The 16397-nt window shown below is 46.4% G+C and overlaps 1 protein-coding gene across 1 annotated transcript in view; it reads right to left on the bottom strand.

The window, feature by feature from the left end:
• Positions 1 to 16397, bottom strand: part of ptprt (protein tyrosine phosphatase receptor type T) — a 1196058-nt gene that overhangs the window by 405234 nt on the left and 774427 nt on the right. The gene's annotated exons all lie outside the window — the stretch shown is intronic.

Here is a 16397-nt window from a genome sequence, read left to right as displayed (position 1 = left end):
GGCCTCTCTAGATTAACCTTACCACCATATCCACCACACCATTTGGGAAACAATAAAGAGACAATCTTCCTCGGGATTAAGAGATTGCCATTATGGTGACAATGAGGCCACTCTGAGAAGGAAACTTATGTGTGGAGGGGAAAACAAGTTTAGAGCTTTGTCTTGTGACTCAACTCACTCTTGGGGGGAAATAAACCTCTGTGTTTGACAACAGTGTGGTTCAGGACCCTCGCCTGCTTCCTGGACTAATGAAATCAGAGTGGAAAGTCAGGAAGACAACTTTGTTGTGCCAGACTATGGCTACAGAAACTGTCAGTACACCGCGTAACATTTTAGAGAGATATTTTATCTACAACTGAGTCATCAAAAAGCTGTTTAAGATGAAGAAGAAGACAACAAAAATCCTCCCCCAGGATCCACCAACACACTGTTCAAGTTTGTATCTGACATCCAGTCACGAACTGAATGTTGTGGGATGTGTGCTGACTTTAATGTGTGTGCTGACTTTAATGTGTGTGTGTGTGTGTGTGTGTGTGTGTGTGTGTGTGTGTGTGTGTGTGTGTGTGTGTGTGTGTGTGTGTGTGTGTGTGTGTGTGTGTGTGTGTGTGTGTGTGTGCTTGACAAACTCCTTAAAGCCTGTACAAACACAACATGCGCTGTACTGTTCGGAGATTATGCCTGTGAGTGTAAACATGTCAGCTGTATTTGGCTGTTTGTACAAACACAAAGTGGGTTTGTCTCTGAGTGACCGATCAAGACGCTGCTTAAAATGCTTGATCAAAAACACTGATCCATCTAGTACAGTCACTCAAAGAGGAAAACCAGAAGAGTACACAGAGTCTGAAGGCATCAATCAAAAGTATGTACATCAGGAACAAAGAGTCACAAAGTTTCGGTGAAGAAATGTTAATCCTGTCACAAACCAGCTGAAAGTGGAGTCATTTTGGGTACAGCTTTATATATTAACATCTCTGAAGGTGCGCATCACCATCTGGAAGCATCAATCTCATTCAGCTGACAACTGCCATTCTGTCACCAACCCTTCAAACTTCTTTGACGGCAAAGATGTACTTTAGATACCTTTAGGTACTGATTTTCTGGTCTGACTGAGGAACTGAACATATGACCCACGGGACAGAAGCCTATTTCCTTAACATCTACAATTTCTGAAATGCATAGTGTTGAACTGAAAATTGAAGCATATTATTGATTCAATGCAAAGAACAAACAAACTGAACAAACAAACTTGACCTTCACTAAAATAGGGCCTGTCATTTATCAACTCTTGGTATGCACAGGTTTGTACTTAAACTGTGTGTCCAAGCATTTCAACATAAAGACTCCATTTTATCAATGCACTTATGTACTCATTCAGGAATGTGTTTAAATATGTATGCATAGCTCTGACCATACAACAACATACAACAAGGAAACTGCAACTACAAAACATTGCCATCATTAATGGCCCCTTCACACATAGTACAAATGTGGTCAAATTGTGCATGAATTGCGCATGAAGCAGGAATCGTATGCAATACGTGTAAAATCGTAGGTGCCTCCAGCACCTTGTACACCTGTTGCTACAACTATTTCCGCACACCAGCAGCTGAAAGACAGAGTGTGCGCCGTGAGAGCCGATTGATCCCTCTCGCAGCAGGTGTCGGACAAATTCCAGGTGACATACACAAACATCTAACACCGCTTGCGTGGCACTTAGAAAATGTGTGGCCATTCACACTATTAGCATAAAATTAGTCAGCAGACAATCACTGTAAAGCTGGATGTGCAATTTGTCTAAGTGCCCCCACAACTGTGGAGTTGTGAAAAGCCCCACACATGTGGTGCATGTGTCTCGCGCATGTGTCCTGGCATGCCGGGTGGAGCACACTTGCATAAAATGCAAATAGCCATTCACACTATTTGCATGAAATTAGTCAGCAGACAATCACTGTCTGTGAAATCTAAGTGCCGCCCACGAGTGTGGCTTTGCAAACAAAAACAGTGACATGCTGGTATGTGCGCTGAACTGAAGGGGGGGGGGGGGGGGGTGTCCGCTGATAGGTGCAGCTGTAGTGATCTGTGGTTCTGGATGTCAAGGCTCGGGGACAAGTACCGTGTTGAGACGAACATGAACTAACAACTGTCCACTGTGCGTGTCTGCTTGCTGTCCTTACGTGGACATACAGAAAAAACATATATCGCTGTTGCAATGGGCTGCAGTGAGCGTGCACAAGCCAAGCACATTGACAGGGTACCCCAGGTGAAACGGACCGTCAGATCATAACATGCAGTGGGTGACCTGAATGTGACCTCACCTACATGGGCTTTGTTCCATGACGTCCTGAGGCGTTCCGTCCTCTATCTATCTATCTATCTATCTATCTATCTATCTATCTATCTATCTATCTATCTATCTATCTATCTATCTATCTATCTATCTATCTATCTATCTATCTATCTATCTATCTATCTATCTATCTATCTATCTATCTATCTATCTATCTATCTAGCTATCTAGCTAGCTAGCTAGCTAGCTATTTTTAATTTCAGTTTATTGTCATTTATATAGCGGCAAATCACAACAGAGTTGCCTCAAGGCGCTTAACAGAAGTAAGGTCTAACCTTACTAACCTCCAGAGCAGCAGTGGTAAGGAAAAAACTCCCTCTGAGGAAGAAACCTCAAACAGACCAGACTCAAAGGGGTGACCCTCTGCTTGGGCCATGCTACAGACATAAATTACAGAACAATTCACAAAACCAATATACAGGAAATGCTGTTGGTGCACAGGACAGGAGGGTCTCCAGCACAAATACTACACCCATCTCTGGATGGAGCTGCACCAGAGAGAGAGAAAAAAAAAACAGAATCAGGCATCAAAAAGACAAGAAATACAGTATAATTTGCCAGCATTAAACAACAAGAAAAACAAGAAATACTAAGGTGATCACTGGCCACTAGTCTTAAGCTTCACTAAAACACCCAAAATTTAGGTAAAGTTAAGGCCGGGGCCCGCTCGGTTTCCCAAGAAATATTAATTAAAAGAGTAAAAAGCGTAGAACTATACTATGCCAGTATGCTAGCCAGATGAAAGGGAAAATAAGTGCGTCTTGAGGCCGGACTTAAAAGTCTCCACAGAATCTGACTGTTTTATTGATGCAGGGAGATCATTCCACAGAACAGGGGAGCAATATTTTCATATATCTATAGATATATGAAACAATGAAGATTTATTGGGCTAAGTTCTGTGCTGAAATGGTCTGTCTCCCTTTTTGACAACCACACCTGCTCCTAATTTTCATCACCAATCCAACATTCACCAGAAGGTGGCAGGCACTTCTTTGGGATATTACACAGAATTGATAAATTTGGTTTTTGTATCGACCTGGTGCATCAGAGTCTCACAAATTTTCATGACTTCATCCATATTTAATGCTGTTTTTTTTGTTCATGATGACCACATTCAATGTTTTTAGTTATCATGTTAACCATAGGACATAAACTTCATTATCAACAGGCAAAACCTCTGTTCTAACCTGACCTGCACTCCTTACCTGCATCCTCACAACACAGCTCTGAATTGACGCCGCATGCTCAGAAACATATTTATAAAACCTTGCGTGCTGTAGAAACGTGTAGGCTCATTGTGCATGAACCTTTGGTTTACACTTTGTGTGAATGTCATCTTGTGCCGAGGTGTTTGTGTGTGTCTGCAACGACGACTGTTGAGCCTCAACAATCAGAAAGGAAGAAGCGAGATGTTAGAAGCGGTGGTCAGATGTGGAGGTGACATCTCATTCCATGGTCGTCATTCCACTGGCTCACTGACGACCACAAATAACACGCATGTGTGATCTGATTAGATGATAAGCTATGTTTGTCCTTGAGTACTTCAGCAAATCAGCTAAGAGACAGAGAAATAAAAAATATGACAAATAGCAAGAATGAAGAGGGACTATGGTAAGAAGCCAGCTCATAAACTTCCAGAATAAGGAATCATAAAACATAAAGACGGAAAGACCAAAAAAAAAAAAAAAAACAAGAAGCATGAGATGAAGGTGTAAGAAAAACACAGAAAAGCCAAAATGTCCTTGTAAAGTTATTTTGCCAGTCCCAGAGTGAACCATCGTCCGGCGAGTTACTGTTAACGTCTTCTGAAAACTTCCCGTGTGATTGGAGCAGAAAATGGTCTAATCCCAGACATCTGACAGAAAGTATAGACAGGAGAAGGCAAACGACAAAACCAACGCTAAGTGGACATGCTGATTGAAGATGAAGAAAAATGAGAAGTGAAACATTATTGTGACATCTGTTTTAGACATCTGTCTACTTTTGCTTGCAGTAATCTTCAGAGCAAGCAACAAAAAATGTATTAGTTTTTTGTTTTTTAACCTAACAGATGGAGCTGGAAGTGGTTTTGTTTCGCTAAAGCTAACAAACAAACAAAAAAAATGCAAGCATAACTTTTATAAAAATAGAAAATAAGGGGCTAGTCAAAGTTTACTTTTGAGCACATAATTACATATATTTTCTCTGACACATGTTTAACAACTTTATCCTTAGAAAACTTGCAACGCTGGGGAGCTAAGAAAACCACCATGATGGTTTTGTTGTGTGGGCCGCTGAAGAGGAGGTACTGCTGGCCCACCACCACCAGAGGGCGTCCTGCTTGGAGTGCGGGCTCCAAGCACGAGAGGGCGCCAGACCCAGAAGAAGTGACAGCTGTCACTCATCCTCTGCACCAGCTGTCACTCGTTCATCATCACCACCATAAAAGCCGGACTGCAACTCCACCTCCCCGCCGAGAAATCGACTACCATTACCAAGGTCATTTCTCTGCTGAATTTAAACTGTGACTTACGTCTGATCTGTTTGCAGCCGTTGTCCTGTGGTGCCCTTTCAGCTGGGTTGGCGGTCAGTGAGAGAAGCGACGTCTTCGCCTCTCACTCCATCCAGATAAGTGGTAACAGGAGCTGCTAGTGTGTTCCTAGTTTGGAGGTGGAGGTGCTCCCTCCGAGAATTACTGAGTGTGCGGACTCACACTCACTCATCATATTTCTGCTTTCTGCCAGCAGTACCAGGGTCGACAGCCGAAGACAGAGGCCACCTGGGGACTCGGGACTTGGCGGCTCCGGTGTTCTTCAGACCTTTGGTGGTGGAAGCCGTGTGGGACGCGGCTTCTCTCTCATCGGGGGTCTTCTATCTTCGAGCCTGCCCACACGTCACCTGGTGTTAAATTGACTGTGCAAATTACTGTACGTTTCGTTGTGTATTATCACAACATTAAATTGTTACCTTTTTGGCTAATTCAGTGTCCGTTCATTTGCGCCCCCTGTTGTGGGTCCGTGCTACGACACCATCCCAACAGGATTTCTCGGCCAATCGTCATGGATCCCAAGGGGCGTCAACCCGAGCTTAAACGGCCAATGGAAGAGCCAGGAGCGCAGGCGTCAGCGGGAGGCGTGTTGAGTGAGCTGCAGCAGATCTTAACCGCCTTCACGGCTCGGTTAGATTTAGTGACCGAGCAGAATGTCCTCCTTAATCGGAGGGTGGAGGCTCTCACCGCCAGGGTGAAAGCGCGCGATCAGGGCGCTGCTGCAGCCACTCCTCTGGCTGGTCCTGGGCCTGTATCAGACGTTCCACTGGTCGTTCAATGAACCCCCCCACCGTCCCCTGAAGCATACATAAGCCCTCCGGAACCGTACGGGGGCTGTGTCGAGACGTGCGCAGACTTCCTCATGCAGTGTTCGCTCGTCTTTTCACAGCGCCCTGTCATGTATGCATCAGACGCTAGCCAGGTGGCTTATGTTATTAATCTGCTTCGAGGAGAGGCATGCGCCTGGGCTACGGCGCTTTGGGAGCAGAATTCACGGCTCCTAACGTCTTATACTGGGTTTGTACGGGAGTTCAAACAAGTGTTTGATCATCCCAACAGAGGCGAGACCGCTTCGAACGTGCTGCTGTCGATGAGACAGGGGCGCCGTAGTGCAGCCGAGTATGCAGTCGACTTCCGCATCGCGGCAGCGAGGTCCGGCTGGAATAACGTTGCGCTCCTCACCGCCTTTGTAAATGGACTGTCCCCGGTCCTTAAGGAGCACCTACTGGCTAAGGAGGAACCGCGGGATTTTGACGGGCTTGTCGATTTAGTTATACGCTTAGACAACCGTTTAAACGAGCATCGTCGAGAGCAGGCCGGGGAGCATGACCGGGCACGAGCCGTCCCTCCCCCTTCCGGTTCCGACAAGGTGACGTCGTCCCCACGCTTCACTGCCAGAGAGCTCCGTGTGGCTACAGCTCCCCCTGCTGAGGAGGCTATGGACACGAGCAGGGCCAAAGTAAAAACAAATGTCAGACAAAGGAGGCTGGCCCACGGGGAGTGCTTTGTCTGTGGCTCTTGCGAGCACATGCAGAAGGACTGCCCTAAACGGTCAAACTACAACACCCGTCCTTAGAAACTGGGCTAAGGGTGGGCCATAACACACACGCGGGAAAACCCCGCAAATCTGCACGAATCCCAGAAACAATCCTTTGTGGGGATTTAACCCTTCACGCCCCAGCACTGGTAGACACGGGGTCTGAAGGGAATCTGCTGGACAGCAGATGGGTAAAGGAAGTAGGGCTCCCTCTGGTGGTTCTGCCGGCACCATTGCAGGTGCGAGCACTAGATGGCACCCTGCTTCCATTAATCACACATCAGACACAACCAGTGACTTTGGTTGTGTCTGGGAATCACAGGGAGGAGATAGTGTTCCATGTAACACCATCTACCTCCCGAGTGATTTTGGGCTTTCCATGGATGGTGAAGCACAATCCCCGGATAGATTGGCCGTCCGGGGTTGTGACGCAGTGGAGCGAAACCTGCCACCGGGAGTGTTTAGGATCCTCGGTTCCTCCCGGCACTACGGCTAATGAGGAGGTCAAAGTTCCCCCCAATCTATCGGCGGTGCCAAAGGAGTACCATGATCTTGCTGACGTTTTCAGCAAAGATCTGGCGCTCACTCTTCCCCCGCACCGACCGTATGATTGTGCCATCGATTTGGTCCCGGGCGCTGAGTACCCGTCCAGTAGGTTGTACAACCTCTCACGTCCGGAACGCGAATCAATGGAGACCTACATCCGGGACTCCGTAGCTGCCGGGCTGATCCGGAACTCCACCTCCCCAATGGGTGCTAGTTTCTTTTTTGTGGGTAAAAAAGACGGCGGACTCCGTCCATGCATTGATTACAGAGGGCTGAACGAGATCACGGTTCGCAACCGATACCCGTTACCTCTGTTGGATTCAGTGTTCACGCCCCTGCATGGAGCCCAAATTTTCACTAAATTGGATCTTAGAAACGCGTACCACCTGGTTCGGATCCGGAAGGGAGACGAATGGAAGACGGCATTCAACACCCCGTTAGGTCATTTTGAGTACCTGGTCATGCCGTTCGGCCTCACTAACGCCCCCGCGACGTTCCAAGCTTTGGTAAATGACGTCTTGCGGGACTTCCTGCATCAGTTCGTCTTCGTATATCTGGACGATATACTCATCTTTTCCCCGGACCCTGAGACCCATGTCCAGCATGTACGTCAGGTCCTACAGCGGTTGTTGGAGAACCGGCTGTTTGTGAAGGGCGAGAAGTGCGGGTTCCACCGCACTTCTTTGTCCTTCCTGGGGTTCATCATCTCCTCCAACTCCGTCGCCCCTGATCCGGCTAAGGTTGCGGCGGTGAGAGATTGGCCCCAACCAACAAGCCACAGGAAACTACAGCAGTTCCTAGGCTTTGCAAATTTCTACAGAAGGTTCATTAAAGGTTACAGTCAGGTAGTTAGCCCCCTGACTGCCCTGACCTCCACCAAAGTCCCCTTCGCCTGGTCGGATCGGTGCGAAGCCGCGTTCCAGGAGTTGAAACGCCGATTCTCGACTGCACCAGTTCTGGTGCAGCCTGATCCTGATCGCCAGTACATAGTAGAAGTGGACGCCTCTGACTCAGGGATAGGAGCCGTGCTGTCCCAGAGCGTGGAGGCTGATAAAGTTCTCCATCCTTGTGCCTTTTATTCCCGCAGGTTGACCCCAGCTGAACGGAACTATGACGTCGGCAATTGGGAGCTCCTCGCGGTGAAGGAGGCTCCTGAAGAGTGGAGACACCTGCTGCAGGGGGCATCGTTGCCCTTCACGGTTTTCACGGACCATCGGAACCTGGAGTACATCTGGACCGCCAAGCGGCTGAACCCCAGGCAAGCCCGCTGGTCTCTGTTCTTTGGACGCTTTGACTTCCAGATCACGTACCGCCCCGGGACTAAGAACCAAAAATCAGATGCATTGTCCCGGGTGCATGAAGAAGAAGCCAAAGCGGGGCTGTCGAACCCCACTGAGACCATCATCCCCGAGTCCACTGTCGTGGCCACCCTCACCTGGAACGTGGAGAAGACCGTCCGGGAGGCCCTGACAAGGAGCCCGGACCCGGGGACTGGCCCCAAGAACAGACTGTACGTCCCACCAGAGGCAAGAGCTGCCGTATTGGACTTCTGTCACGGGTCCAAGCTCTCTTCAATCAACTTCAATCAACTTTTTTCTTATATAGCGCCAAATCACAACAAACAGTTGCCCCAAGGCACTCCATATTGTAAGGCAAGGCCATACAATAATTATGAAAAACCCCAACGGTCAAAACGACCCCCTATGAGCAAGCACTTGGCAACAGTGGGAAGGTAGGGAAGGTCTCTTGTCATCCCGGAGTGCGTAGGACCGTGGCAGTAGTCCAGCAGCGCTTCTGGTGGGCGTCCCTGGAAACCGACGTCCGGGCTATGTCCAGGCCTGTACCATCTGCGCCAGGGGCAAGGCAGATCATCGGAGGACGACGGGACTCCTCCAACCCCTGCCAGTGCCTCATTGCCCCTGGTCTCACATCGGCCTGGATTTCATCACGGGCCTCCCGCCGTCCCAGGGCAACACCATGATTCTCATGATAGTGGACCGGTTCTCCAAGTCGGCCCACTTCGTGGCCCTCCCGAAGCTCCCGACGGCCCAGAAGATGGCAGACCTCCTGGTCCACCACGTCATGCGGCTGCATGGGATACCATCGGACATCGTTTCAGATCGTGGTCCCCAGTTCTCTTCACAGGTGTGGAAGAGTTTCTGCAAGGAGCTGGGGGCCACCGTGAGTCTCTCGTCCAGGTACCACCCCCAGACAAACGGCCAGGCAGAGCGGGCTAACCAGGAGCTGGAGCAGGCCCTTCGATGTGTCACCTCCGCGCATCCGGTGGCCTGGAGTCACCATCTGGCCTGGATCGAGTATGCCCACAACAGCCAAGTTTCATCTGCTACTGGCCTCTCCCCTTTTGAGGTATGTTTGGGGTACCAGCCCCCATTGTTCCCGCTGGTGGAGGGAGAGGTCGGTGTGCCCTCGGTCCAGGCCCACCTCAGGAGGTGCCGCCGGGTGTGGCGGGCCGCCCACTCTGCCCTGTTAAAGGCCCGGACGAGGGCCAAGGCCCATGCGGACCGCCGGCGTTCCCCGGCCCCCACATACCAGCCCGGGCAGGAGGTGTGGCTCTCGACCAAGGACATCCCTTTGTGTGTCGATTCCCCAAAGCTGAAAGACAGATTCATTGGACTTTTCAAAATCCTCAAGATCATCAACCCGGCCACAGTGAAGCTTCAACTGCCGGCTTTACTGCGGATTCACCCTGTCTTTCATGTTTCCCGTCTCAAACCACACCACACCTCGCCCCTCTGTACTCCGGGACCTACGCCGCCTCCTGCCCGGCTCATTGACGGGGAGCCTGCCTGGACAGTCCGCAGGCTCCTGGACGTCCGTCGTAAGGGCCGGGTTTTCCAATATCTGGTGGACTGGGAGGGGTATGGACCTGAAGAACGCTCCTGGGTGAAGAGGAGCTTCATCCTGGACCCGGCCCTCCTGGCCGAGTTCTACGCAAGACATCCGGACAAGCCTGGTCGGACGCCAGGAGGCGCCTGTTGAGGGGGGGGTCCTGTTGTGTGGGCCGCTGAAGAGGAGGTACTGCTGGCCCACCACCACCAGAGGGCGCCCTGCTTGGAGTGCGGGCTCCAAGCACGAGAGGGCGCCAGACCCAGAAGAAGTGACAGCTGTCACTTATCCTCTGCACCAGCTGTCACTCGTTCATCATCACCACCATAAAAGCCGGACTGCAACTCCACCTCCCCGCCGAGAAATCGACTACCATTACCAAGGTAATTTCTCTGCTGAATTTAAACTGTGACTTACGTCTGATCTGTTTGCAGCCGTTGTCCTGTGGTGCCCTTTCAGCTGGGTTGGCGGACAGTGAGAGAAGCGACGTCTTCGCCTCTCACTCCATCCAGATAAGTGGTAACAGGAGCTGCTAGTGTGTTCCTAGTTTGGAGGTGGAGGTGCTCCCTCCTAACTGTGTTTGGACTGAGAATTACTGAGTGTGCGGACTCACACTCACTCATCATATTTCTGCTTTCTGCCAGCAGTACCAGGGTCGACAGCCAAAGACAGAGGCCACCTGGGGACTCGGGACTTGGCGGCTCCGGTGTTCTTCAGACCGTTGGTGGTGGAAGCCGTGTGGGACGTGGCTTCTCTCTCGTCGGGGGTCTTCTATCTTCGAGCCTGCCCACACGTCACCTGGTGTTAAATTGACTGTGCAAATTACTGTACGTTTCGTTGTGTATTATCACAACATTAAATTGTTACCTTTTTGGCTAATTCATTGTCCGTTCATTTGCGCCCCCTGTTGTGGGTCCGTGCTACGACACCATCCCAACAGGTTTTGCTATGCTAGCTTGTTTTCTACCCAGATAATAAGATGTTTTTGCTGAACTACAGCTGACTAAAATCACAATCATTAATCAGTGTCATGGTAATTGTCTCAAAATGTGTTAATAACACATTTTTTTAACATATAAAAGTCAAGCAATTAATGTCAACATTTAAATAACTTGCACTTTCAAGTCTAGCGGACATCTTGAGGCATGCTGTACTTGACCTTTGTCCTCCGTGAGACAATCTTTGCATTGTACCCTGACTCTGTTTTGGATAGCCATGTAGGAATATCTGAGTTAGCCAACTACTTTGACTTGAAGAAAATTAGTCTAGTCAGGTTCTAACAAATTGTAGCTGACTATTGTGACTTCCAACCCTATTGGGAACCACCCAGCCACACAATAGGTCTGTCCCAAACTCCACTCACATAGCCATGCATTTGCTACAGCCAGATGATACGTGGGCATTCCCGTGGCCATTGCTGGGGTCATTCTTGTCATTGAGGCACCTGCACGCTGGATTATGTACAACAGTAGTGTCCAAAAAAATTCCAGAAAGGGCCAATAGGATGCAAGATTTCTGTGCAACCACAGACTCCACGACAAAAAGGAAGACATCACATACTGTACTGCCACCTGCTGGACAATTCGGGAATGTGCCACCAGCATATCTCACCCATATTGGCCTCTCTTCATTGGCTTCCTGTTAATTCTAGAATAGAATTTAAAGTTCTTCTTCTTACTTATAAGGTTTTGAATAATCAGGTCCCATCTTATCTTAGGGACCTCATAGTACCATATCACCCCAATAGAGCGCTTCGCTCTCAGACTGCAGGCTTACTTGTAGTTCCTAGGGTTTGTAAGAGTAGAATGGGAGGCAGAGCCTTCAGCTTTCAGGCTCCTCTCCTGTGGAACCAGCTCCCAATTCAGATCAGGGAGACAGACACCCTCTCTACTTTTAAGATTAGGCTTAAAACTTTCCTTTTTGCTAAAGCTTATAGTTAGGGCTGGATCAGGTGACCCTGAACCATCCCTTAGTTATGCTGCTATAGACGTAGACTGCTGGGGGGTTCCCATGATGCACTGTTTCTTTCTCTTTTTGCTCTGTATGCACCACTCTGCATTTAATCATTAGTGATCGATCTCTGCTCCCCTCCACAGCATGTCTTTTTCCTGGTTCTCTCCCTCAGCCCCAACCAGTCCCAGCAGAAGACTGCCCCTCCCTGAGCCTGGTTCTGCTGGAGGTTTCTTCCTGTTAAAAGGGAGTTTTTCCTTCCCACTGTAGCCAAGTGCTTGCTCACAGGGGGTCGTTTTGACCGTTGGGGTTTTACATAATTATTGTATGGCCTTGCCTTACAATATAAAGCGCCTTGGGGCAACTGTTTGTTGTGATTTGGCGCTATATAAAAAAAATTGATTGATTGATTGATTGATGTCTACTGAATGTCATTTAATATTTCTGAAGGCTTGCATTTGCTATATATCTGTGCCAATAAACCTTTTGTCATGAAATACCTGAATTAAGAAATTGGTCAACTCCATCGGCTTCTCCCTCAGGATCACTATAGCAGATCCCAGGTGGATGTGCATGTTGATTTGGCACAGGTTTTATGGTGAATGCCCTTCATCATGCAACTCCACATTACATGGAGAATGGGAAGGGGTAGCCTTGAACAAGGAATCTTCCATTCTGGAAACAAGCATATGAGGTCTGTCAATAAAGTAACGGTCCTTTTTATTTTTTTCAAAAACTATATGGATTTCATTCATATGTTTTTACGTCAGACATGCTTGAACCCTTGTGCGCATGCGTGAGTTTTTCCACGCCTGTCGGTGACGTCATTCGCCAGTGAGCACGCCTTGGGAAGGAGTGGTCCCGCCCCCTCGTCGGATTTTCATTGTCTGGAAATGGCGGAATGAAAAAGACTTTTTTTTCCATCAGAATTTTTTCAGAAGCTGTTAGAGACTGGCACCTGGAAACCATTCTAAAAATTTATCTGGATTTCGGTGAAAATTTTACGGGCTTCACAGAGAATAAGGTCTGTTACTACAGCTTTAAGGACCCCTTTAAGGATGCTCGACCATTTCTAAACAGATGGCTCTGTGGATACGACACCGTCGTGTGCTCTTTCTCTGGTTATCACAAGAGCTGAATATCAGCCATTTTCTGGCAGATTTCACTTTTCAAGACTGATTCGCTTTGGAAGCGAGACAAAGGAACACCTCCGTTTCGGCGTGTCAGAGGACAAGTTTGGACATGTCCAGCTCTCTACAATTTCACTGATACTTACTGGACTGGTAAGCATTGAAAGCCGAGATAGACATGTCAGTCATGCAGGTCTCTAACAGCTTCTGAAAAAATTCTGATGGAAAAAAGTCCTTTTCATTCCGCCATTTCCAGACAATGAAAATCCGACGAGGGGACGGGACCACTCCTTCCAAAGGTGTGCTCACAGGCGAATGACGTCACCGACAGGCGTGGAAAAACTCACGCATGCGCACGAGGGTTCAAGCATGTCTGACGTAAAAACATATGAATGAAATCCATATAGTTTTTGAAAAAAATAAAAAGGACCGTTACTTTATTGACAGACCTCGTACTAACGGCTGGGCCACCACCCCTGCATTATCTCTGTACATGTAACTAATAAATATAATGGTATATTTCTTTTGAAACAACAACAAAAGTATAATTATCTCCCTTTGTAGGTGCTGGACCAGAAATATTTTGCTTCTGGCACATCTTCCCATTGGGTGCCACCACTGTGTAAAGTTTCACTAAAATCCACCAAATGGTTTTTGGAGTTACAAGATTCATGGACAGACTGAGGGACAGGGTGGTTCCTGTATAGAACTCCAAATTTTTGTTTCTGGTTCGCATAAAAAGAAGAAAGGGTCCAAAAACAAAAGGATGGGAAGAAGATTGTGCACAGACAGAAAAGGTTTTGATGAGAAAAGTTAAATGGAGATAAAAAGCAACAGAAAGTCAGGAGGTGAGAAGAGACATGTTCTATAGCACTGCTCTCTTCTTTGCACATCCCAGTTTGACAAATTCATCCTGTTAATGGACTCATTTAAATGACAAATTCCTTGCATATTGTAAGTGGCAATGAGCATGATATAATCCTTCTTTAATGAATGTCACAGTGGCACTTCATTAAGCAATAAGGTTACCCCGCCGAGCACCAACCGCCGTGAGAATCTCTGACTACTTTATGCTCCCAACCACATTAATTACAGGCCATTTGATGTGTCGATAATGAACGGCGTGTGGTGGATCCTTTGTGGAGGGGTTATTTCTTCTTCTTCTTCTGTGTTAATTTTAGGTGGTTGTGAGCTGAATGGTTCCCCTGATGGGTAGCGGAAGAGATATTATTACTCAGAGCCACAAGATGAGGCCAAATGAAATGAAGCAAACCAATTTTGTCTCCATGAACTCTCAAAAATAAAGCTTTTTAATTTTTGCTCATTTTATCTATATTATAATAGCCATGGCCTCTGTGTCTGTGCGTGCTTGTGTATGTCTTCGATCATGGAGAAACTGGGAATAGCTGACATTTGCAGTTTATTATGCTTATGTATTTTGGGTCAAGGATGAATGCTGCGAAAAGGGAAACTTGACAGGAGTAATATTTTTGGAGAAAGTAGTGATATTAGCTAGCAACACTGAACAATGGACATTGTGCTGCAATGCACAATAGGAGTTTGGGGTTTGGCGGTTTTAAATGCTGTAATTGTGGTTCATGTTAGTTCAACAGTGTTATTGATTCATTGTGTTTTTTTAGTAGCTCAACTGGTTTAGCCAGTTTAGTTCACTGTCATGTTGCCCTTACCATGAGTGAAAAGTGCAGTCTTCCGCCACAGTCTTTGTTTGTAGGTATGTAAAAATTAAAAGCACTCAGAAAACACAAAAAGCTCTGCTATTTCGATCATGGACAAACTGTGGAGAGCTGACATTTGCCGTTTGGTATGCTTATGTATTTTGGGTAAAGGATGAAGATTACCAAATTCTGATAGATAATTTTAGAGAAGCTACATATATTAGCTAACAACACTGAACAATAGACACTGACATTTACATTATAGACTCTCACCAATTCAGCAAGGGGCAATAAACCATCTGTATATTAAAAGCGTATGTGATTTTATTTAGTAAGTTGAATGTAAGTACATAATATAATTGTAAATATGTTCAAAATACATGGATGACACAAGAAACGGAAAATACTTCTTTCTGTTGTGCTCCATTTAAAATCAAATGACAAAATAGAAGTAATAATAATGATAATAATACTGATAACATTGATAATAATGATAATTATAAAGATGTGTATATGATAACAAGAACCTAAACAAATTAAGAGAGTAAATTAACATAAACATAAAATAACATAAAATATGTAATTAACAGGAACTAAAAGGGTTAAATTCTTCTTCAAAAAACTGTTGTAAAAACATTCAGGACTCATATGCCTTTCCAACTCATTATAGAAACTTTGCATAATTTATTACCATCCTTGAAAAATGTCAGCTACCTATTTTATAAACACTACCCAATCAAGAGCACATGGATCACCATGCGCAACACCCCAGTATATATATAATATATATGTGTCATTTGCAGCTGAAGATTCACATTCACTATTTGTAAAATAAAGAGCAGCAGCAGATTTACACAACTAATAGCCACTAAATCATTAAAATAGTAACAATAAATCCAGAAACTGTTTATACTTTGTGCTTGAAGACATCACAAATATATCCATACTTTCTTAGAAAATAGACATCATTTAATAACACCCAAAATTGTCCATAAATATCTTAGGGCCCCTTCACACATAGTTCGAATAAGTACAACTCAGGGTGACTCATGGCGAAACAGCACATATGAGCGAACCACGCAAACATCGAGCCGACGGGCAGGCGTGCACAATCCCGGTGTGATGGTTCGTGTACGCAATGGTATCTTTCCAGCAGGATGAGGAGCAGCTGCACCACATCATGGTGCTGATGTGGAGAACAAGAAATTAAAAAAGAGCTGTATAAGTAGTATCACTAGGTCGATATAAATAATAAATAAAATAAAAGGGTATGCAATACAGAACCCTGCGGTTAAATAACCCTATTTAAGAAAAAAAATGTCACTCACAGGATTCGAACCCATAAGCTCTGATTACCAGACGGAAGCTTTACCACTGCGCTACCATCACCGGCCTGTAATCAGTGCAGAAAAATGCCTGAAATCAACAAAGACATGGAGGACATGTGCTGTATCCAGCCCCTGCAGCCCACGCTAAGGTGACAGATGTTTTATGTTTTATACAGTGAGGAAAATACGTTTTTGCGTTTTGCAAGTTCTCCCACTTAGAAATCATGGAGGGGTCTGAAATTTTCATCTTAGGTGCATGTCCACTGTGAGAGACATAATCTTAAAAAAAAAAAAAAAAAGAAAAAAAAATCCGGAAATCACAATGTATGATTTTTTAATAATTTATTTGTATGTTACTGCTGCAAATAAGTATTTGAACACCTGTGAAAATCAATGTTAATATTTGGTACAGTAGCCTTTGCTTGCAATTACAGAGGTCAAACGTTTCCTGTAGTTTTTCACTAGGTTTGCACACACTGCAGCAGGGATTTTGGTCCACTCCGCCATAC

This window comes from Thalassophryne amazonica, chromosome 3, assembly GCF_902500255.1.
Source record: "Thalassophryne amazonica chromosome 3, fThaAma1.1, whole genome shotgun sequence".
Taxonomy (NCBI): Eukaryota; Metazoa; Chordata; class Actinopteri; order Batrachoidiformes; family Batrachoididae; genus Thalassophryne; species Thalassophryne amazonica.
The sequence above is the reverse complement of the archived record's forward strand: the minus strand, read 5'-3'. Positions and strand labels throughout refer to the sequence as shown.